This window comes from Oryzias latipes, chromosome 18 (genome assembly GCF_053564925.1).
Source record: "Oryzias latipes strain Hd-rR chromosome 18, Olatipes_Hd-rR_3.1".
NCBI classification, from domain to species: Eukaryota; Metazoa; Chordata; class Actinopteri; order Beloniformes; family Adrianichthyidae; genus Oryzias; species Oryzias latipes.
In genome coordinates, this window is record NC_136254.1 from 7481048 (window position 1) to 7503819 (window position 22772).

Consider the following 22772-nt stretch of genomic DNA (forward strand, 5'->3'; position numbering starts at 1 on the left):
CCTCGGGGTCCCCCCAGAGGAGCTGGAGAAAGTGGCCAGGGCGAGGGAAGTCTAGGCATCTTTGCTTAGACTGCTGCCCCCATACGACCTGGATACGTGGAAGAAAATGGATGGATGGATGGATCTTTGAAAAAACTGTGTTTCATAGCGTATGCAGTCCTTTGTATTTAAAGTTCCATGCAGATGAGGCACTAAAAATGAAGAACATCAACTAATATACCCTTGAACTTACCCGGGTACGTCACATGCCCTGCTTTTTGGAACAGAGTCCAGCTTTGGAACCAACAGATAAGCAACAGACAGCAGAAAACCATTTTGTAGGAAAGACTCCACACTTCTGACTGATGTTTACGTCCACTTTATTCTTCACAGTAAAGATTGGGACAGAACACTTAAAACCAAAAAGAACAGATAAAAAGTTCTAATGTCTACTAGAAAACATGAATCACAAGAACACAAGACACACACACCAGTCCGGTTCTTTATTCCCCTTCCTCTTTGATTTGATTTGATTTATTGATTTATTTCAAGCCTTGTAGTCAAAGTAATAAAGAATTTACACATATTTATCAAACTCATTACAGAAATGATGGAATGCATATATTAAAAAAACAGAAAGTAAAACAAAACAAAAAAGTCACTTAAATCGCATTTGCGTATTAAATACAGTGATCATGAACTAAAGTAAAAGTAGAGCTTGATTTATTGCTTGAAAAAGTGTAGAAGCAGAAGCAATTTATATAATCCCACCCCTACCTTCTTGATAAATCTTTAGGAAAATATATTCCTCACTAAACTTGGTCTAACAAAATACAAACTGCAATTACCACTTTTTGTTTAAAATAATTATCAAATGTTCACTGATCACATAAAAAGTGTCAGACTTAAAGACGTCTACAAAATCTATCTTGAGTTGTCATTGTAACACACACATAAACAACATGCAGTCATCTCGGCATAAATTATGTAAGCATGGAAAACGGAATCCCTGGAATTGTTTCCTCACGTCAACAAATCTTATTTGAATTGAAATGAGTCGAGCTAAAAATGTTGCTACTGCAATTTCACTTTGCCCCAGTCGTAGAACTTGAAAGTGACCCAGCCCTCCATCAAAACAGAACCTCTAGAACTTGATTTTAAGGGAGGAACAAAAACCTTAAGGGACTGCTCATATGAGTCATGTAACCCTTGTGCTATCCTAGGCACTTTGACATTGGGAGTTGGGTCATCTAGACCCACTAGACCAGAGGTCTCAAACTCGCGGCCCCCGAGATGATATTTTGCGGCCCCCGCCTCAATATGAAAGTTTAATGTTAATGCGGCCCGCCAGTCTGTGTGAATGACACCTTTTCAGTGTTCGCGGAACTGACAACCAACCAATCACAGTGGGGTAAATGACTCTTGGGGGCGGGACATTTACCGGGCTTGAAAGCAGGAAAACATTTAAGGCAAGAAACCTCACAGCCCCCTCCCCGGACCACATTAAGGAGTTCCTTACTTTCCTTTTTAGAACGTATTTATTCGCTTGTAATTTTCTAAATCCATGCAGCGGTTGCTGAACTTGTTTCTGGCTCGCATGGACCTGTGGGAGGGTTATGGTTATGGTTAGGTGTGTCGCGACGTTCAACCCCGACCAAACAGGTCTCTCCGCTCCCGCAGGACAGTCGGGTCGCTGCGCAGAAAAATGTCCCACACGTACAGAACATGCGTGACACCTAACGGGGCTCTAAAATTAAACACGTGCGAGAAAACAACACGATTTAGTCTTAGAAACACTGAACACTGAAAATATGTGTGTTAAATGTGCAAAAAGTCACAAGATAGAAAATCCCAAAATGGTTACTGAATTTTGTTTCTCCTTTACTGATTTGTGGTTTAGAGTAAACTTAAAAAAAAAAAAATTCAACACGGACTCAGAATTGGGAGCACATCCTCTCTGACGTCTCCACCTTCAATTTCAAAAAGTCCAGTCCAGACTTAATGAAAATCATCTTCATCCACACTGAGGGTTTGGAGGAAGTGCGGTTTGGGAGGAAGTGCTGCCAAGTGTCCAGCAGTAAGAAGACAAGAGAAGCGGTGTTCAGAAGAACCATTGATGGAGGTGAAAGAACTGTAGAAATAGAGTCTTCTTTAGTGTTTAATAGTTAGTATTCAACAGTGTTAACTGAACTGTGTTAATAGGGATTTTTAAATGAGAAAACAGCAGATATAGAATAAATAAACAGAAATGTATTACTATTTTATTTACTGCTTGATTTTTTATTTACGTATTTTATTTTATTGAATGAGGGTTTTATAAGTACATTTTGTGCAGAAAACAGTTAATAATAGAGTATAGCTAATAGTACAGTAGATGTTCCATACACATTTATTGGCTCTCAGACACTCACAAGTTGCGTGTGTGTGTGTGCATTGACGTTGCGGCCCTCCCTCAGCTAGACCCTGCCTTCAGCGGCCCCCAGGCAAATTGAGTGTGAGACCCCTGCACTGGACAGTGCGCTGAACCTTTTTTCTTCAATGATTTGTAATCTTCACTGGTGTCCATGGATTACATGAAATCTTTCCACCTTTATCCACCTTTGTCATGGTAGGGAGAACACGTCAATGTAAGGATGGGGTCATCTAAGATAGCACAAGGGGATAAGAGATTCTGCTCTACAACTGAAGTTGAACATGTAAGATTGCGCATGGACAACGGAAGCTTAATTTCTACGAACAACCCACAGAGATTTATTTGGTTATTATTGATTTTCTAAAGTCCTAAAACACTGTCACTTTATATTTCCTGAAATTTTATGTAAAGAACCCAGAGAGGGTTATTTGTTTTCTAGTGATTTCATAAAGAGTCTTACTATTGATTTGCTGATTATTATTATTATTTTTTTTTTTTTGGTGAAGAGCCCAGAGAGGATTGTTTGATATCAGATTGGGTTATTAAAATTTGGTTATTTGTGGTTTTCAGTTTAGGCACCCCTGTCACACTTTTTCTGTTTCAAACTGACCCTGGCCCCCGATCAGAAAATGGAGACGTCAAGTGTTCGTCGCTGGAAAAGTCTGGGCCCAAGTTCTGCGAAACCTCCAAGCAATGGATTCTAGTTTAGCCACCTGATCGATCAGAGGGATGTGTACAATGCTGAAAAAAGGCGAACGTTGTGGCGATGACAGTTACTGTTTTACTTCCATGTGTGAGAAGGCGTGGCTGCAGCTGAAGTGCACACACAAAGCATCTTCGCCACGTTAAAGCGTCTCCTTCATCCTGTCATGCTGCCTCATCATCACACTTTTTTGTTTCTGCAAAGAATTAGTGCTTTTTTCCCCCCTTTATCTTCAAAGTACCATTTAAGCTCCTGTCTCACGCTCCGTTTGAAAGTACTAGAAGCTACATAAAGGAACATTGGAAATAAACTGCACTTTATTTCCTCAATCCTTCTTTAGAACCTTATTTTTTAAGGGCACATTCATTTTTTTTTCTTAAACTGAAATATATTTTCAGACAATCAGACAATGTTGACTCTTACCTTTATATATCTTTAGTTACCAAAATAAAAGCACAATGAATTTGTTTGGGTGGCTCGGTTGGTTAGGTGAGCGGCTACCACGCAGGAATCTAGGGTTCGATTCCCGGAGGGGAATAAACAATGGTACTGAGTCAATTACCATATCAATTGAGTAATGAACATCACCCAGTGAGGGTCCTTAGGCAAGGCCTTTAGCACTACTGCGTCCCGAGTGCAGTTAGGCTGCAGCTCAGCGCTCCCCCAGGGGATGGGTCAAGTGCGGAGAAGAATTTCCCCATTGTGGGATCAATAAATTATTATTAAACCAATTATTATTAATTATATGAGATACAGTTGCAGTGCTTAACATTGTGATCATTAAATCAGTAGAATTTATCAATTTATTTTACAATTGAAGACATATTTAAGTTTTTGTCAAGTCATATTTAGAAAAAAAGAAAGAAAATGTATTCTGGTACAATATCAGGGTATGTATAGTATTGCCAGACTCTCCCCGATATACAACCCCTAGCTCTGACACTCATCTCCAGCTCTGATTCCTCCATCAGTCTGCTCTCCACCTCCCAGGTACACCGTCCAGTCACAACATCTCTGCAGACCAGCTGCTGCTGCTGCTCCTCTCTGCTTCTCCAGGAGGAACTTCAATCTGCCATCCTCCACCTGCAGGGAGAAAGTAGAGAGACATAGATGAAGGAGTGTCTCCTGATCCTGGTCTGTCAGTCAGTGATGCAGCACAGCAGCAGAAGAAAGAGCGGCAGGGGCTTCAGTTCTGTTCAGAGCAGCAGCTTCCTGTCATCTTCACCTGTTGGAACTTCTGCTGCTCTGATTGGCTGACTGTTGTCCTGAAGCCTGTCATCATTCTCCTCAGAGCTTCACTGAGAAGCTGCAGCTTCACAGGAAACTCTGCATCTTTGCTCTCAGTCTAACTTTAGGACCAAACATCTGGAAGCAGCTGGACTGACTCCAACCCTCTACTGACCTCAGAGTCTGCAGTTTGGAGTTTGGACTGTCCACCAGATCCTGGAGCTGCTGAACATCTGAAGACTGAAGGTTGTTGTAATCCAGGTCCAGTTCTGTCAGGGGGGACGAGTTGGACTTCAGAGCTGAGGCCAGAGCTTCACAGCTGGTCTTTGACAATCTGCAGTTAATCAACCTGAATCCAGAACAAAAAGTTTAGTTTAAAGTCAAAATTCATGTTTTTCATCCTTCACTTCTTCTATAGAGTTTAGAGCTGAAGAACATCAGAAAGTTTAGAAAAAGTTCAAAGATGTGAAGCAACAGCAGCAGATCAGAAGAGTCCAGCAGAAGCAGAGAAGAAGAACATTCATTATACCATGGTCCGGGTGAATACTCGATTCTGATTGGCTGCTGGGTATGCGTTAAAACCTGATAACCGCACGGTGAAAAAAGAAGTTCCGGTCGGCTAGCTTAAATGATTTGTATCACTGCGCCGGCTTCTGTAAAACAACCTTTTGCTTCATCATCTGGGCAAAAACAAGCGGTAAGCGATTAACTTTCCCTCTGAATTGATGCTTTATTCAACCCATCGGGACGATCAGCATATATATATCGCCGAATCTTGACTGCAGCGGTGGTGCTGCGCGAAGCGGACTATATGTTATATATATGTACTATATGTTACGTGATGCGGCGCGATGCGCCGCATCACGTAACATATAGTACGCTGTTTATGAGAAAAGCTACGCTGTTTATGAGAAAAGCTTCGCGTCGGACGGTTCAGGCTTCCAAGGCGTGCGTTAAAAAGTAGTAACCGCACACTTCGTCGGCCATTAACCCTTACGTAACATTCAGGACAACATGCAGCTACTTCAGGAAAGAAGTCCATTGATCAGGGATTAATCCCTAATCAATGGACTTCAGCTCTGAATGAAGAGTCAGAAGCTGCAGGGAGCTTTGATGAATGATGTTTGCGGATTAAAAGGTGAGTATGTTTCAGCTGCATCTGCTCAGAGTGCATGTGAGCGTGCACAGCTGCTTTTTCTGCACATGGTTTAAATGGAGTCTGTTGGAGCAAAGAAAGAAGAGCTCAATGCTGCAAGCATAAATATGTGGACCACAAATGTCAGCAGACAGCTTTGGAACAAGCAGCTGCAGGAAGAAAAGAAGTTCTTCTGCAGATCTTTGAAGAGAACGAGCAGCTGCAGGAAGATGCTGCTTCAGATCAGACATTTGGACATTTCTCCTCACTGTGGGTCAACACAGCTTTGTCATCATATTGATCTGAACACAACTGAAACATGGAGTCTGAAAGTCCTGATATGACTGATACTGCACAGCTGGACATCTTCATCTGGGGACTGGACTCCAGTTTTCACCTTGTAGCATTGCCACAAAGGTTTTCAGTGGAGGAGAAGGGGTTCGAGCATTCGATGGAGTAGGAAACGTGTTTGGAAGCTCCTGCCAAGTTCGATCAATAATTGTTATTCAATTGTGCTTTTGGTAAAATAAAGTTACTTTTTTGTTTGCCCAGTTGTTACTTTGGCAATGTTGTTCAAGTGCAACTAAGGCCCAGCCTTCAAGCCGCAACCACGACTCCGAGTGAACCACACCCGACCCCACCCTTACGTGGGCAAACTTTGACATGGTTATCATTAAGATCGAACTACTGACATCGCTGAGAAAAGATATTGCAGAAATGTTCAAGAAAGAGCTACAGGAGACACTCGGGATTCTTTGTCAACCATCAAGCTCGACCTGCATGCTGTTAAAACGCAGCTAGCGAAAGACAAGGCCGACTCCGATGACAATTTGGCTATGCTGAAAAGTGCTGTGGGGCAGATGGAGCAGGCGCTCTCTGGCTGCTTTGATGACATCGCTCAGATGAAAACCACCATTGATTCACTGGAGGAAGCGTTTGGACTGGCTGTTGGACTGCACCCACCGATCACTCCAACCATTTTAATGAGATCCTTCCATTTTTTCAGTTAGACTTCCATTTCCTGGTGGATTTCTATTTTTGAAAATTGGAGTTTCTGTTTGAACACTAGAAGAGGAAAGAGCCTAAGGAGACTGAAAAGAAGAGGACTTTGGAAAAGATGTGTTTCTATGTTTAACTTTAGTTTGTGTTTACTAAAAAGCTAAATGAGTAAAACATTGTCATTCAAACAGCTGGTTCCATATGGAAGCCCATATGGGGATCTGATTTTTATCAATATAGAACTATTTACATGTTTTTTCTGCAAGGTAGAGCCCACAATCAGCTTGGAGGTCTGGCCCCTTAAGTGGTGATCAAACTTCAAGAGGCCGCCTTGCACACAAGTACCTTGAGAAAGCAGCACCATCATTGCCTTGTGAGAGATGATTTTCCCTCTCTGGACATGGGGTTCAGAAAAATAGAGCTTCTCTCTCTTCTGAACAGATCAGGAGGCTTGTGTGTTTGAAGAACTGGCTCAGTGCAAAGAGCCATAAACATGGCAGCCATAAATTTGTTCCTGCATTTCAGCAGTAAAGCAGAAATCTAGTGCAGAACATGAAAGTCTTCTTTCACTTCCATTTTTGATGCTCTACATAGATAATTGTTCTTTCATGTGTATTTGGATTTAATCGTTGTAGAATCCTGAAAACACTTCTTTAGATCTCCTTGGATTTCCTCCACTGGTGGATTCAACACAGTTGTGTCTTTAGTTGAATAAAACGTCTAATATTCAGTCAGTGAACTTTCAATGACCCTTCTTTTTGGTTCATGTCCATCAGTTCTTTGCAGCTTTTCATTTGACCTTTTCAGTAGCTGTGTTTACACGGACAAAAGTAATTGGAGTGAACACCTGATCGGAAGAAAAATGCATCATGTAAACACGCCATTCTAAATACTCTGCCCCGATCAGACTCATTTGGATCAAAATTCCTTTCCGATGGAGATAGGTGGGTTATGCGATTGTTAATCCGATCTTTGTACATTTAAACAGTTTATTCCAATCGTGTGTCACTACTGCTCTGGTTTAACGTCATGCACAGAAGGTTTTTCGCTCCAGAGAAAGCTTTGGAGCTCAAACAGGACCGACCCGCTGCTCTGCAAATGCCCAATGCCATGCATGAATGCCTCTGCACTCTCTCTCTGCGGCCTCCTCGCCTGTCCCAAGGGAGAGGGTGCTGGGGAGGAGGGCTTTGCCCCCTAACGTTGGCTGCCGCTGGACCGAGCGAACTGTGTCTCTGAGCAAAGCAGCTTATAGCTTATAGCTTTGTGTTTGAGGGGAGGGGGTATGCTATGCTACGTGTGTGCTATGTGCGTCTACCGATAGGACTCTGTCTTGGAGCAGAGCTCGGACCGCCAGCTCACACAGCAGCTTTGGGGCGGTGTGTGAGCTTTTTAAAGCAGAAATGCCGCTCAGTCCTTAGAAACCGTTAAAACAATCACTTGTATTTGTATTTCCAGTCGTGTCCCGACAAAATAAAGGCTGATGTTATTCCCACATATTTATGTGCAGCCAAACTGCAGATTGCAGCTTTTCCCGCATCGATTCATGTTCATCCAGGCTAAATGTTGTTAGCGCGTTAGCCTTCTCTTAACCCTTCTTCCGGCTCCTTTACGTTACAAAAAAAGCACTGACCCCACGGATTAAAAATAAAATGATGAGCAAACAGGCACGTCATAATAATCTTAACATTAAGAAAAGCACTTTAAGAAGATCATCTCGTATACTTTTTTTTTTTTTTTAAACTTGTCCTGTCCAACAGCTAGGCAGACAGATGAGAGCTGAGGGCCTCTTGTGTTGGACATATTTTACTTTAACAAGAGGGGTTATTAATCTTCAGACAAACCAAAGGTATGACTGAATAAACCCCTTTTGTAATTGAGGCCAAACTTTATTAATTTCAATCATGTTTGAAAATCTTTGGTGTTGGACCGGACGGAAAAGGAAAGAGGGGAAGAAGAGAGAGGGACGTTAGAGAGAGGGGGGGGGGTAGGAGGGTGATAATAGGAGGGGAAGGGGGGTAAGACCATGAAGCAGCATAAAGCAACAAGTTTACTGGTTGTTAATCATTATGGTAAGGTTCAAATGTAGTACAAAAAGGGCGGGGCCTGTCCACACACACACTCAAATGTTATAAACACACCTGCTAGCTGCAAAAATGTCCACCTGTCGACATGTACACAAAACAGATAGTGTTCACACGCATACTTATGCCTTAAAACCAACTAGTGTGAAATATTTCAGTCATTCTATTATGCAAACTGTTAGTGCAAAGGTGAGCTAACACCTGTGCTCAGGTGAGTGTTTATGTTCTTCTAAAATGGATGGTGGAACGTGAAAAGAAGGAGGGAGAGTGCCCAGCCATCCCCACCCCAAGACCCCCCACCGCAGCAGCAGTGGCAGCCGGAATCCCCCCAACGCCACACGGGAACCGGCAGGGAATAACCGCCGCGCCGGGAGCGCCCAACGCAGGGCCCCACCGGAGAAGGACGCCCACAGCCCCAGACGAGCACCCCACCACCACCCAGGAGTTCCGGGCATCCCCCCGCCCCAACCCCAGGTACGAGCCAGGACCCCCTAAGGGAGACCCGCTCCGCACTCCAGGCAGCCACTTGCCCGGCCCACGGTTGGTCCAGGGAGGAGCAAGGCAGGGGCCCGCCGCCCCTGCCCAGGAGGGGGAACCCCGGGGAAAAAAGAGGGCCCACAAGGGGTGTTGTAAATATGGCCCGACCAGGCTCGGCCACAGTTGGAAATTTGGCGGGGCCCAGCGCTCAGGAGCAGGGACCAGAACCCACCCCCCAGGGACACGAACACCCCCGGCTCAGATGTAATGTGAACCTCCCACCGTGCGGAGAGAGCACCGCCGGGCCCAGGAAGCCGGCACCCCGGGGACACGGCCGCCGTTGCAAAGGGGCCCGTACCCCCCACCAGGGAAGAGGTAGGGGGACAGATGGTCCTAGGTCCCACCTTCCTTGCAAAATGTGTGTGCGTGAATGTGTGTTTGAGAGGGTGTGTGTGTGCATGTGTGTGTGTTTATGTTGGGATGTATATATTGAAGGGGGAGGAGTGTGTGTACTAAGGGCGGTGCAGTTAAAATTGCCGGGTAGGGCACTAAGGGGACATCTCTTGATTACTCACAGTGACGTCCCCTCACCCTCCCCACCAAGGGGCCCTAAATGTCTAAGGTGCGGTTGAAATTGGTGGGTAGGGTGCTAGGAGGACATCTGCTGCATGCTGGCAGTGATGTCCAAGCACCCCCCCTACAAGGGCCCTACATGTCTAAGGTGTAAATAAAACCGAAAGAGGGGGGGCCCACTCCATACGGCAACCATAGGAGGGGGGCCACTGCCTAGTAACCCCCCCCCCCAAGGCCCATCGCAGGCTAAGCCCCCCACCCCCTCACCCTAATATGAGGTTATATGAGGAAGGGGGTAAGTTGGGGACAGCTGGTAGACTGTCCCCCGGTGGTCAAACAGCTGTCCCCCACCCAGCCCAGGGGCCCCACCCCCGGAGGCGCAGACACACCACGCCCAGCACCACCCACCCCACACAGAGAGAGTGGAGCCAGAAAGCGTCCCCCCCCCCGGAGCAAGCCCAGGCCCCCACCCCCAAACGCCGGCCCTAGAAGAGCTCTGGTCAGGCCTCGACGGGACCGAGGCAGCCAACCGGCCGGGGAAACCGCCGATGGCCTCAGCGGAGACCCCGACCCGTCAACCCCCCCTGCCCCGTACCAATAGTGCCTCCCCCCTCCCCCAGAATGCCCCCCCACAGGACAGGGCCGACAAGACCCCACCCCCCACCCCCAGACCCCGCAGCCGAAGCGGATGACACCCAGAGGGACCGGGGGCCCCAAGAGGGTTGTCCCGTCCCGCCCCAGAGCCAGGGAAGGGCCGATCCCAGCCCCAGGTGTAGATGGGCAGCCCATCCAGCGCCGCTGGCCCCCCCCCCCGAGCAGGGCCCCCCGCCAACCCCCCCCCCGGCACAGGCAAAGGGACCACCCCCCCAAGCCAAGACAGAACCCCCCCCCCCACACACCCAAGCCCAGAGGACCACACAGCACCCCAGCCCGCCCCACCCAGGCGCGGACCCGACCCCCCAACCAACGGAGCCCGGAGCCCCCACCTACCCCCTCCAGGCACCGGAGGCCCCGACCCCCACCCCGGCCCACGGCAGAAGGGCAAGGAGCAGCGACGACCAGGCCCCCCCACCCCCTAAGTCATGGAGTTAGCTATGGGAGACCAGAGAGACCGAATTCTTTCAAAGTTACTTGAACTTTGGGCTGACATTTTTTCCAAGCTGATATGATCAAGCAGCAGATTTCTGTGTTGACTTATATTTACATTTTTCTTGCTTTTCCAATTTATTAAAATAGTTTTTATAGCAATGCAAAGAGTTATGAAAATTAAAGAGCCTAATCCTCCTTCTACATAGATGGCACTCATGTCACCAAGCACACAAAGTGACGGTGAAGCTGTGATTGAAACCTTAAGCCAGACTGATAGATCGGCACATACCTGCTGCCAGAGAGCCTGGACAGGCGTGCATAACCATAGTGCATGCATGTAATTGTCGGGTAGATTACCGTCACAGTGCTGACAAATGTCTGAGTTGCTGAGACCCATCTTGAACATCCTCTGTCCAGTGTAGTAAATTCTGTGTAGAGTTTTGAAATGGATTAGCTGCAGATATGGACTTTTTGTCAGTTTAAAGGTGTTTAGACAAAGTTCTGACCAAAAGCTTTCATCTGTGCTGATGCTCAAATCTGCATCCCATTTTGTTGTCGGAAGTGAAATATTATTATCTAAATTACATAAAAGTTTGTATATTTTGGAGAGAGTTTTATTCATTGAGAAATTGATCAGAGTGATAACTACATCTGGTAGCTTTAAATCGTTGTCTCTGTATTTAAACTTTTTAGTAATAATTGATTTAAGTTGCTGATATTCCAAGAAGTTATTTATTCCATGTTTGTCTTGAAGTTCCTGGGGAGTTATGAATCTTCTATCAATAATTATGTGCTCTAGTTGTTTTATGCCACCTGCTTGCCAAGCTGGGAAGTGGATAATTTTTTTGTTTATGAGGATGTCTGGGTTGTTCCAGATGGGTTGTCATTTTGCACGGTTGAATTGATGATTTTGATATTTTGAGAAATTCCCACCAGGCTGTTAAAGTGGCATTTATATTAATACTTTTGAAAAAATCCTGTTTTTTAACTGTTTGGCTAATAAATGGAAGATCTGATAGGTTGATCTTTCCACATAACGCCTGTTCCAAGTCTAACCATGAGTTGGTTTCTGGATTATTTTTTAACCATTTTAAGATGTATTGTAATCTATTTGCAAGAAAGTACTTGTGGAAGTTAGGTAGTTCTAATCCTCCACAGCTTTTTGCAGATTTTAAAGTTTTTAGACTAATTCTTGCAGGTTTATTGTTCCATAAAAAGCTTGATATGGATGAGTCTAATGTTTTGAACCATTTTAATGGCGGTTGTGTGGGAATCATTGAGAAGAGATAATTAACTTTGGGTAAGATTTTCATTTTTACTGTGGCTACCTTGCCCATAAGGGACAGAGGCAGGTTGGTCCAGCGTTAGATCGTCCTGTATGTTTTTCAGTAATGGGGTGTAGTTTAGCTGCACCAGTTCTGATAGTTTGAGGGAAAAATTGATACCTAGAGATTTGATATTTCCTGATTTAACTGGTATTGTGAGTCTTTGCTCTGCATTATTGTTCAGTGGTAATAAAACAGACTTATTCCAATTAATGGAATAGTCTGATATAGAGGAGAATTAGTTAATGATTGTTGCCGTTTCATTTACAGAATGTAAATTACTTAAAAACAGTAATATGTCATCTGCATAGAGACTAATTTTATGATCGCTGTGTTTGGTTTTAATTCCTTTAATGCTCTCATTCTGTCTTATTTCTGCAGCTAGAGGCTCAATAAATATAGCAAAAAGAGATGGAGAGAGTGGGCAACCCTGTCTGGTTCCTCTTCCAAGAAAAAACCTGTTGGAAGTCTGTTTATTGGTTCTAACTGATGCATTGGGGTTGTGATATAATATTTTGATCCAATTGATGAATGATTCTCCAAACCCAAACTTATGGAGGGCAGCAATAAGGAACTTCCAATTTACTCTATCAAAGGCTTTTTCAGCATCCAGTGATAGTATAGTCATTTCCTGGTTTTTGATGGTGGCAAAGTCTATTATGTTAACGAGTCTGCGGACATTGTCATCCGAGTTTCTGCCTTTGATGAATCCAGTTTGATCAAAGTCAATTATGTGAGGAGTGACTTTTTCTATTCTCTGTGCTAGTGCTTTGCAGATAATTTTTACATCTGCATTAATTAAAGAAATGGGGCGATAGCTTGAAGGACTCGTGGGGTCTTTGTCTGGTTTTAGAAGAAGGATAATGTTGGCGGAGTTCATGTTAGGTGGTAGAGATTGGCTTTCATTGATAAATTTTACCGTTTTATAAAATGTTGGTGCCAGTTGTTCCCAGAATTCCTTATAAAACTCTGCAGGAAAGCCGTCAGGCCCTGGTGCTTTACCATTAGGCATAAGTAACAGAGCTTCATGAAGCTCAGACAACGAGAGCGGAGAGTCTAAATTTGTGATTTGATCTTCGTTTAACCTGGGCAGGTTTATATTGTTGAGAAATGAGTTGATGCTTTGTTCTGATGGATTGATCTGTGGAGTGTATACGTTTTGATAAAAGTCTTTAAACGCATTATTAATTTTTACCGGGTCATGGGTGACATTCCCTGTGATTGTTGATTTTTCTTTATTAATCTTAAGCTGATTAGCTAGAAATTTGCCAGATTTATTTGAGTTTTCATATCTTTCCAGTCGAAGCCTTTGTATCTGGAATTGTGTTTGTTTATTGATGATGTCATTTAACTGCAGCTTTAAATTTTTCAGGTCGCCCAGTATGTGTTCCTGTGCAGAAGCAGCAGAAGCAGTCTCCAGGGTTTTGATTTTATTTTCTAGTTCTAATAAATCAGCTTTCTCTTTGCGTTTTTTATGCGTTGAATAAGAGATGATTTTCCCTCTCATGACTGCTTTTGCTGTTTCCCAAAGAACACTTGGTGATATTTCAGAAGTATTGTTGAATTCTAAGAAGGTTGCCCACTCTTTTTTAAAGAATTCAATAAATTCCTGGTCTTTTAACAGAGACGTATTAAACCTCCAGGTTGAACCCGAGGGTCTGGGTACTTCCCTTGAAATAGTAACAGAAACTGGTGCATGGTCACTGATAATAATTGGATGAATGTTGGAACTTTTAATTTCTTTCAAAAGGGAGTTACTGACTAATAAATAATCTAAACGAGAGTGTGAATGGTGAACTGAAGAAAAAAAGGTGAACCCCTTAGCGTTTGGATGACATGAGCGCCAAGCGTCGCAGAGACCCAGATCATTCATGTACTGCTGTAGGATACATGCAGAGCGCCATGTACGCTGGTTTGCTGCCGTGCTGAGTCTGTCATGTTCAGGGTCCAAAACAAGGTTGAAGTCTCCTCCTATAATGATTGTGGAGTCAGAGTGAGCTGAGAGTGAGGTGAAGAATATGTGAAAGAAGGAAGAGTCGTCAACATTCGGGCCGTAGATACTGGCTATGCAAAAGTCCTTATTCTGAATGGATATATTAATGATTACAAATCTGCCGTCTGGGTCAGTAACTGTATCCTTATGAGTAAATGTAACATTTTTATTAATCAAAACTGCAACCCCTCTTTGTTTGGAGTTGAAACTGGCAGAATACATAACTGGATACTGGGAACAGCACAGGAGATGACCAGCTGATAAAGATAAATGGGTTTCCTGCAGTAAAGCTATATCTGCTTTAAGATCATCCAGGTGATTTAACACTTTCAATCTCTTTGGCCCAGAACCAAGTCCACGCACATTCCAGCTAACGATGTTAAGACTGTTCATAGCTGTTCTAACCGGGAGAGTGCAAGGCTAAATAGTGCGTGTGCCCGTCCGTGTGCGCGTGCACGCTGTGCGTTCCTGCTACACTGACAAGCGCTGTGCGTTGTGGGTGAACGTGTCTTGGCTGTGAGCTGCATGTTGCGTGCGTCCTGTGTGAGCCTAAGTGAGGTTTTTGCAGTTTATCAACGTGTGTGTGCGGGATCGCGTGTGCATGCTCTTATGCGCGCTAGTATGCGCGCGCGCCCGTTCCGTGCATAAATAAATACCGACCGTTTCTTCTGGGCAGCGCAGATGTCAGTGCGCCTCTGAAAGCCTTCAGCACAGCCAGGGTGTTACCACTGGGTCCCGGAACAGCTTGCCGTTCACAAAAATTTATCAACGGCAACCACCGCACGGGATCCAGCAGACAGGTGCTTCCTCCTCAGCGGGAAGAGGATTTTCCGCCGGCGGAGGATGTCGCCTGGAAACTGATCATTCACGCTGTAATGTGTGCCTTTCAGCTCTCGTCCTCAGCTTTTTACCAGGTCCTTTTGTTTATAATGTTCAAATTTAGCAACAATAGGACGGGGACGCTGATTGTCCGGCCTTTTTCCTCCGAGCCGGTGAACCCTGTGGAAGGAGATCTTCTGGACTTCTTCCTTGGGGAGCTTCAGGTGGACCTCTATGAAGGACTTAACAATGTTCTCCGGGTCTTCTCCTGCCTCTTCTGGAATCCCTGCGATCACTAGATTGTCCCTCATGCTCCTCGCCTGAAGATCCAGGAGGGTTTCTTTGATGGATCGGTTTTCCTCAGAAAGACGGGCGGTGTCGTTGCCCAGGATCTTCACAGTCTCTCTGAGGGCCTGGTTCTCCACTGCCAGCTCCTGCACCTGCTGTTGGCTGAACTCCAGAGACTCTCGCAGACCTTGGAATTCCTTATGGAGGATCTCCGGCAGATTTAAACGGCAATCAAGGCTGGAGAGCTTTTTATCAATTGAATCCAGGATATCACTCATGTTGCTGCCTGGGGAGGAGGCAGCCCCCGGGGAGTCTTCGGGGCGGCCTCGTTTGGTGGACGGAGTGGCGGTGTTGGATTTCCTCATGACGCAGGTATTGAAACACTCGTCGATGTAATTCTCCAGATTCTCCAGGTCCTCCAGGTCATCCATGCTGGCAAATGCCTTACAAACTTTTTCAGATTTTTATTTTTTAACTTTCCCGATTATTTAAATATGGCGGTGTAATGAAATAAATCAAAAATGTTTGTTCACAACTTACGCGCCGCCAAGTAAACTCACCACACTCCTCTCGTCGGCTCTCGCGATATTACAGCATCACGTGACGGCTTTTTCCATCATCATCATCATCATCTCGTTTACTTGTTTACAGTGGAACTCATTTCTTCTTACGGTATTTTAGACAGTTCAGCGCATGTCCAAATGATTTACTCCAACGGAAAGTGTGTGTAAATGTTTGTTATTTTCGGAAAAGGTTTTTCTGGGCCCATGTACACAGTTGAATTCTAATCCTATATTTGATCCGATCAAAACATTTTGCACATGTAACAGCGGCTAGTGTGTTCATAAAGTATTGAACTCTACTCTAAATGCCCTTTTGTTGTCTTTGGGCCAGAGTTGAACTTTTTAGGTTTCAGCATTTTTTTAGATCTCAGAAAACTATACTAAATACAAAGTTACAAAATTAAATTGTCATTTTTTTAAGTGACATTTTTTCAGACATGTAATTGATGACTGATTGAAACAGATCAGTTCATATCAATCATCAGCTCAACACAATCAATTCAATTGATTAACCCTTGTGCTATCCTAGGCACTTTAACGTTGGGAGTTGGGTCATGTAGACCCACTAGACAGTGCTCTGAACCTATTTTCTTCAATGATTTGTGATCTTCACTGGTGTCCATGGATTACATGAAATCTTTCCACCTTTACCCACCTTTGTCATGGTAGGGAGAACACGGCAATGGAAGGTTGGGGTCATCTAAGATAGCACAAGGGATAAGAAAATCTGTGCCAATCATCAGTTTATCTTAAAGCTGTAGACACAAAATCTTCCAGTGAAACATCAGAAAGTTCTTCAACTGATACGTTCTTCTCATCCTTCAGGGAGTTCAGCTTCTTTACCGACCTCAGAGTCTGCAGTCTGCAGTCTGGACTCTCCAGAAAACCACACAGTTGAAGAACTCCTGAATCCCGCAGGTTGTTGTTGTGGCACAGGAAAAGTTTTGTCAGATTAGACGGGTTTTTCTCCAAAGCTGAGCCCAGAGCTTCACAGCTGATCTCTGACAAACTGCAGTCCTTCAACCTGCAATCAGACAGAATAGTGTGTTCAGGAGCAGGAGCAGGTCCAGGAACTTGGTAAATTCAGTCAGGTGGGACCCGCTCTGATGACAAAGTAACAGATGACATTTTCACTGTTTGCTCATATCTTTGGGATTTGGACCCAAAAACATGATCATGGATGAAAATGCATTAGAATAGAAATAACTTTAAAGTGAAGTTCAAACAGATGAGGAATTGAAATGCCATTTATCATCATCGATTATTCATGACTAAATATTTACAATCCAAAAGCAGGGGTGACCAAACTTTTTCGCACAAAGGGCCAAAATCTAAATGTGATGGCAGTCTGTGTGCCACATCGATAAAGCATATAGTTTAGTTTATTTATTTGTATTTGATACTTTTCAAGGTAACACATATTAATGAGACTAAAATGTTAGTTACACTTTTCTTTGAATCTCTCTCGGTCTCCCACTCTCAGCATATAACGCCGAACTTTCGTAGCTAGCTAGTGTTGTGCTGTCCTGTGCATGAAGACGGCATTATGAGGGTGGCTTTATGTCACAGGGAGTTTTGGTCACCGCTCCCTGTCCCAGTGTTATCGGGGGTCAGACGCTAATACAGTTCGGGTTCAATGTCTGACCGAAAAAAAATGGAAGTTCTGGTTTTTGTTCAATGTTTTCTTTTTGTTATTGTTTTTGTTGTTCACCCTGACTTACATTGTTAACCTAAATACATTCCACAAAAAAGAAAAAAGGAAAATTTTGTTTTATTTAAGTACAAGACATATGGATGCCAAGAAGAGACAGCAATACATAAAACACCAGTTAAAAAAATGGGAGTGTGGAACTTAGTTACTTATAATGTAAAAGGTATTAACAACCCTATTAAGAGGAAAAAAATTCTGGGGCAATTTAAGAAGTTGCACTGCGCTGTAGCGTTACTCCAAGAAACGCATCTTTCAGAAACAGTAAAACCTGAAGCTAAAAAGAGAATGGGTGGACCAAGTTTACTACAGTTTTTGTAGAAACCATAGAAAACGAGGGGTGGCCATCTTGTTTAACAGATCTGTGTATTTTAACTGTGAAAAAATATTTCAAGACAAAGAGGGACGGTATATTATGGTGGTGGGAACTATTGAAGGACTTAAACTGAGCATTCTAAATGTTTATGCTCCTAATGAAGACTGCCCATTTTTCTTCAAAAAACTTGCACATCTGGTAGCTGATAAGGGGGAAGGCATTGTGATTATAGGTGGAGATCTAAATTGTGTTCTCAATAACAAACTAGATAAATTACCCATGTCTTCCGAGCCGCCAAATAGAATGTCTAAAAGTGTGTTAAATCTGATAAAAGAACTCGGGTTGGTTGACAGTTGGCGCCATCTCCACCCAAATCATAAAGATTTCAGTTTTAAGTCACAAGTACATGGAAGTTATTCACGACTAAATCACTTTTTCATAACCAAAACGGACATCCATGAAGTTAAAAGCTGTGAGATAGAACCTATTACAATTTCAGATCACAGCCCAGTAGTGATGACACTGGATTTGGGGCAGGAACCATGTTTCAGATACTGGAGAATAAATGTTTCATTGTTGGCAGACATTTCAGTTAGAGAGGAAGTACGGTCAGCTATAGCAGAATACTTTCACTTTAATGATAATGGAATGGTCTCTCCCTCAGTTCTATGGGATGCAGCAAAAGCTACGGTACGGGGGAGATTAATCTCCATAGCATCCAAATTAAAGAGAGAGAGGCTTCAGAAACAAGTACAAATCGAAAATGAAATAAAAAAATTGGAGTTTGAACACAAGCAACAGAGAAAACAAGTTACTCTTGACAAACTTAAAGAAAATAAAACGAAACTTGACGAGATATTAACATATAAGGCAGAAGGTAGCCTTAGATTTATGAATCAAAAATACTACGAATTTGGAAATAAAGCCAGTCGATTATTATCATTTCAGTTAAAAAAAACACAGGCAAGCCGCATAGTCCCAAAGATTAAACAATCTAATACCAACATTGTAACTAACCCTAGAACTATATCAGAGACATTTGCAAAATACTATAAACAATTATATAAAAATCAAGTCTTAGAAGGAAAACAAGAGAAAATCAAGGAGTTTTTTGACAAAGTATCAATGACCAAATTAACACGAGAAGAGGCCTCCAGAATGATAGAACCTATTGGAGAAGAAGAAGTTAGAGCAACAATAGGTAAATTAAAACAGAACAAGTCACCTGGAACAGATGGGTTCGCGGGAGAATTCTATAAAGTTTATGTTAATGAGCTGACTCCCATATTATGTAAACTCTTTAACTATGTTTTAGATTCTGCAAACCCTCCAGAGTCATGGTCTGAAGCAATTATCACGGTTTTACATAAGGAGGGAAAAGATCCACTACAGTGTTCGAGTTATCGCCCGATTAGCCTCTTGTGTGTGGATTATAAAATATTAACATCCATCCTAGCCACCCGGATCCAAAAGTACATTAAGAAACTTATAAACCCAGACCAGACGGGATTTATTTTGGGGCATCAAGGAACTAACAATGTAAGGAGAGCTCTAAATTTACAATCACTAATGGCCAAAAGCTCCCAATCATCCATGCTTCTCAGCTTAGATGCAGAGAAAGCTTTCGATCAGGTGGATTGGAAATACCTGGAACACACACTAATGGAAATGGGTTTTGGTGAGAAGTTGGTAAATTGGTTCAGATTACTGTACAAAAATCCTAGGTCAAAAGTCAGAGTGAACGGGCATTGCTCTGATTTTTTTAACATAGAGAGAGGAGTCCGACAGGGTGACTCACTGTCACCCATTTTGTTTGCTCTAAGTATTGAGCCTTTGGCACAGTTAATTCGCCAGGATGACCGGATTGAGGGAATTGAAGACGGGGGAGGGATGAATCATAAAATATCCATTTTTGCGGATGATATATTACTGTTTTTGAAAAATCCTCAAACAACAATTCCAAGACTTATGCAATGTTTAAATAATTATGGTAATATTTCAGGATATAAGATTAACCAAAATAAATCGGAAGCAATGATGACATCTGGATTGTGGCCCACCCAACTTGACGAGGAGGTAACTTTCCATTGGTCAAAACAGGGTTTCAGATATTTGGGAGTTATTTTAACACCCCAACCCACACAACTCTACAACGCTAATTATAAAAACCTGCTAAAACAAATAAAGAATGACCTGATCCGCTGGGAAATTTTACCTCTATCCCTACTGGGTAGAGTAGAAGCAGTGAGGATGAATGTGCTTCCTCGTCTTTTGTTTTTGTTTCAATCTCTTCCGGTAAACATTCCGGTGTCAACTTTCAACGTGTTAAACAAAATGATTACTCAATTTATATGGCAGCGAAAAAGACCCAGAATTAGATTAAAAACATTATTTTTGCCAAAAAATAAGGGAGGTTTGGCTCTACCAAACCTAAAATTTTACTATTGGGCAGCTCAGTTGACGGCAATCGTGGCCTGGATTAGAGAGGATGAGGAAGTAAAATGGTTTAAAGTGGAACAAGGTGAAACGAAAGGGGTGCGGCTGTCTACTCTTCCATTTACTGATTTAAAATCTGTCAACAAAATCAAAATTGGAAACAATTGGATCAAGCATACTTTAAAGATATGGACGGTAGTAAAAAAAAATGCTACTTGACACAGGGTCAATTTCCAGAGCAATGCCTATTGTCGGTAATATAGACTTTCCGCCTTCAATGTGGGATCCCACCTTTAAGACATGGGCCACTAAAGGCCTTATAACTCTTAAGCAGTTGTTCGATGGAACAGAACTTAAGTCCTTTTCACAGCTTCAAAGACAATTTGGTCTTCTGCCGAATGATTTTTATAAATATCTACAAATCAGGCATTACATCATGAAGCACAAAGAGCGAGACAGAATCAATAGAACCCCAAACTGCATAGAACAATATTTTACTACAATCGCAGAAAAAAACTTTCCGACGCATAAACATGTTTCCAATTTGTATAAGAGACTCTCAACTGCCACCGGACAGCATACATATAATATCAAAGAAAAATGGGAATTGGAATCTAACTGCATAATAGAGGATGAACAATGGGATAAACTGTGTGAGGACAGCCATATAGGAATTAATAGCCAACTATGGAAAGAGTTTGACTGGAAAATCAAAATGCGTTTTTTTCACACACCCCTGTTGATTTCTAATTTTGCCAAGGGCTCATCCACAGCCTTATGTTGGAGGCAATGTGGAAAAATTGGTGATCATACACATATTTTCTTTGATTGCCCAGCTATCTGTGAATTTTGGAAAGATATTAAGAGGGAGATTGAAACTATTGTAAATCATGACGTTCCTTTAAGTACTCTGTTGTATCTACTTGGTGTATTTCCAAAAGACTTTGATGCTGATCAAAAATATATCTTTCTCTTTCGGCTTTTCCCATCAGGGGTCGCCACAGCGAATCATCCTTTTCCACCTCACTCTATCATGAACATCTTCTACCCTAACATTGGCCAACTTCATGTCCTCTGTTAAGACATCCATGTATCTCCTCTTTGGCCGTCCTCTTGCCCTCCTGCCAGGCAGCTCCATCTCCAACATCCTTCTACCAATATATCCACTATCCCTCCTCTGAACATGTCCAAACCATCTCAGCCTGGCTTCTCTGACTTTGTCGCTAACACAGGCAACATGAGCCGTCCCTCTGATGTACTCGTTCCTTATCCTGTCTAACCTGGTCACTCCTAAGGAGAACCTCAACATCTTCATCTCCGCTACCTCCATCTCAGCCTCTTGTCTCTGTCTCACTGCTACCGTCTCTAACCCATAGAGCAGAGCTGGTCTCACCACTGTCTTGTACACCTTTCCTTTGAGTCTTGCTGGCACTCTTCTGTCACACAACACTCCTGACACTTTCCTCCACCCGCTCCAACCTGCCTGCACTCGCCTCTTCACCTCTTTTCCACACTCCCCATCACACTGAACTGTTGACCCCAAGTACTTAAACTCCTGCACCTTCTTCACCTCAGCCCCCTGTAACCTAACGCTTCTACCTTGATCCCTCTCGTTCAGACACATGTATTCTGTCTTACTATGACTGACCTTCATGCCTCTTCTTTCCAGAGCAAACCTCCACCTCTCTAGCTGTTCCTCCACCTGCTCTCTACTCTCACTGCAAATTACAATGTCATCCGCAAACATCATTGTCCAGGGAGATTCCTGTCTTACCTCGTCTGTCAGCCTGTCCATCAGCATAGCAAACAAAAAAGGACTCAAAGCTGATCCTTGGTGTAGTCCCACCTCCACCTTGAACTCCTCTGTCTGACCTACAGCACATCTCACCACCGTCATACTTCTCTCATACATGTCCTGAACTACTCTGACATACTTCTCTGCCACTCCAGACGACCTCATACAGTACCACAGCTCCTCCCTCGGCACCCTGTCATACGCCTTCTCTAAATCTACGAACACACAATGCAGCTCCTTCTGACCTTCTCTGTACTTTTCCATCAACATTCTCAAAGCAAAAATGGCATCAGTGGTGCTCTTACGGGGCATGAAACCATACTGCTGCTCACAGATCACTGATCAAAAATATATAATGCGCATTTTATTACTGGTCGCAAATAAAACCATAACAGGTAATTGGAAAAATGTAACATCACCTTCTGTAACTGAATGGAAACAAAGAATCAAACACGTTTATTTGATGGAAAAAATGACAGCATTGCTACAACTAAAATCAGATATCTTTGAACGTCGATGGCACGCAGTTAAAATATATTTGGGGTTGTGACTGTTCCTTGTACCTTTGATTGTGGTTGTATGAATATATGTTTAACTGAACTGCTTGTCCCATCTTGCATCAGTGTTTTTTTTTTTTATTGTAATTTTTGTTTTACCTGCTTTACACTATACTGAATGTGGACTTAAGGTCAAAACTGTTTCAGGGAGTTGTTATGTTTGTTTTGTGTTGTGATGATAAAACAAAAATAAAGAGTTCAAAAAAAAAATGTCAGATGTCAAAAAATAAATAAAGAGACACAAGATGTGCCCAAATTCCTGCCTTACTCCCTAACTCCTTGTTGGGGAGGACTGT

The 22772-nt window shown here is 43.1% G+C and overlaps 1 long non-coding RNA gene across 1 annotated transcript; it reads right to left on the reverse strand.

Moving 5' to 3' along the window:
* Positions 1–387: 387 nt before the first annotated feature.
* On the reverse strand, positions 388–16684 carry LOC144987355 (uncharacterized). Its single transcript, XR_013651237.1, has 3 exons — positions 16512–16684; positions 4498–4671; positions 388–4178 (listed from the first exon to the last, which is right to left on the reverse strand). It is a non-coding gene; the product is annotated as an uncharacterized LOC144987355 (long non-coding RNA).
* Positions 16685–22772: the final 6088 nt, after the last annotated feature.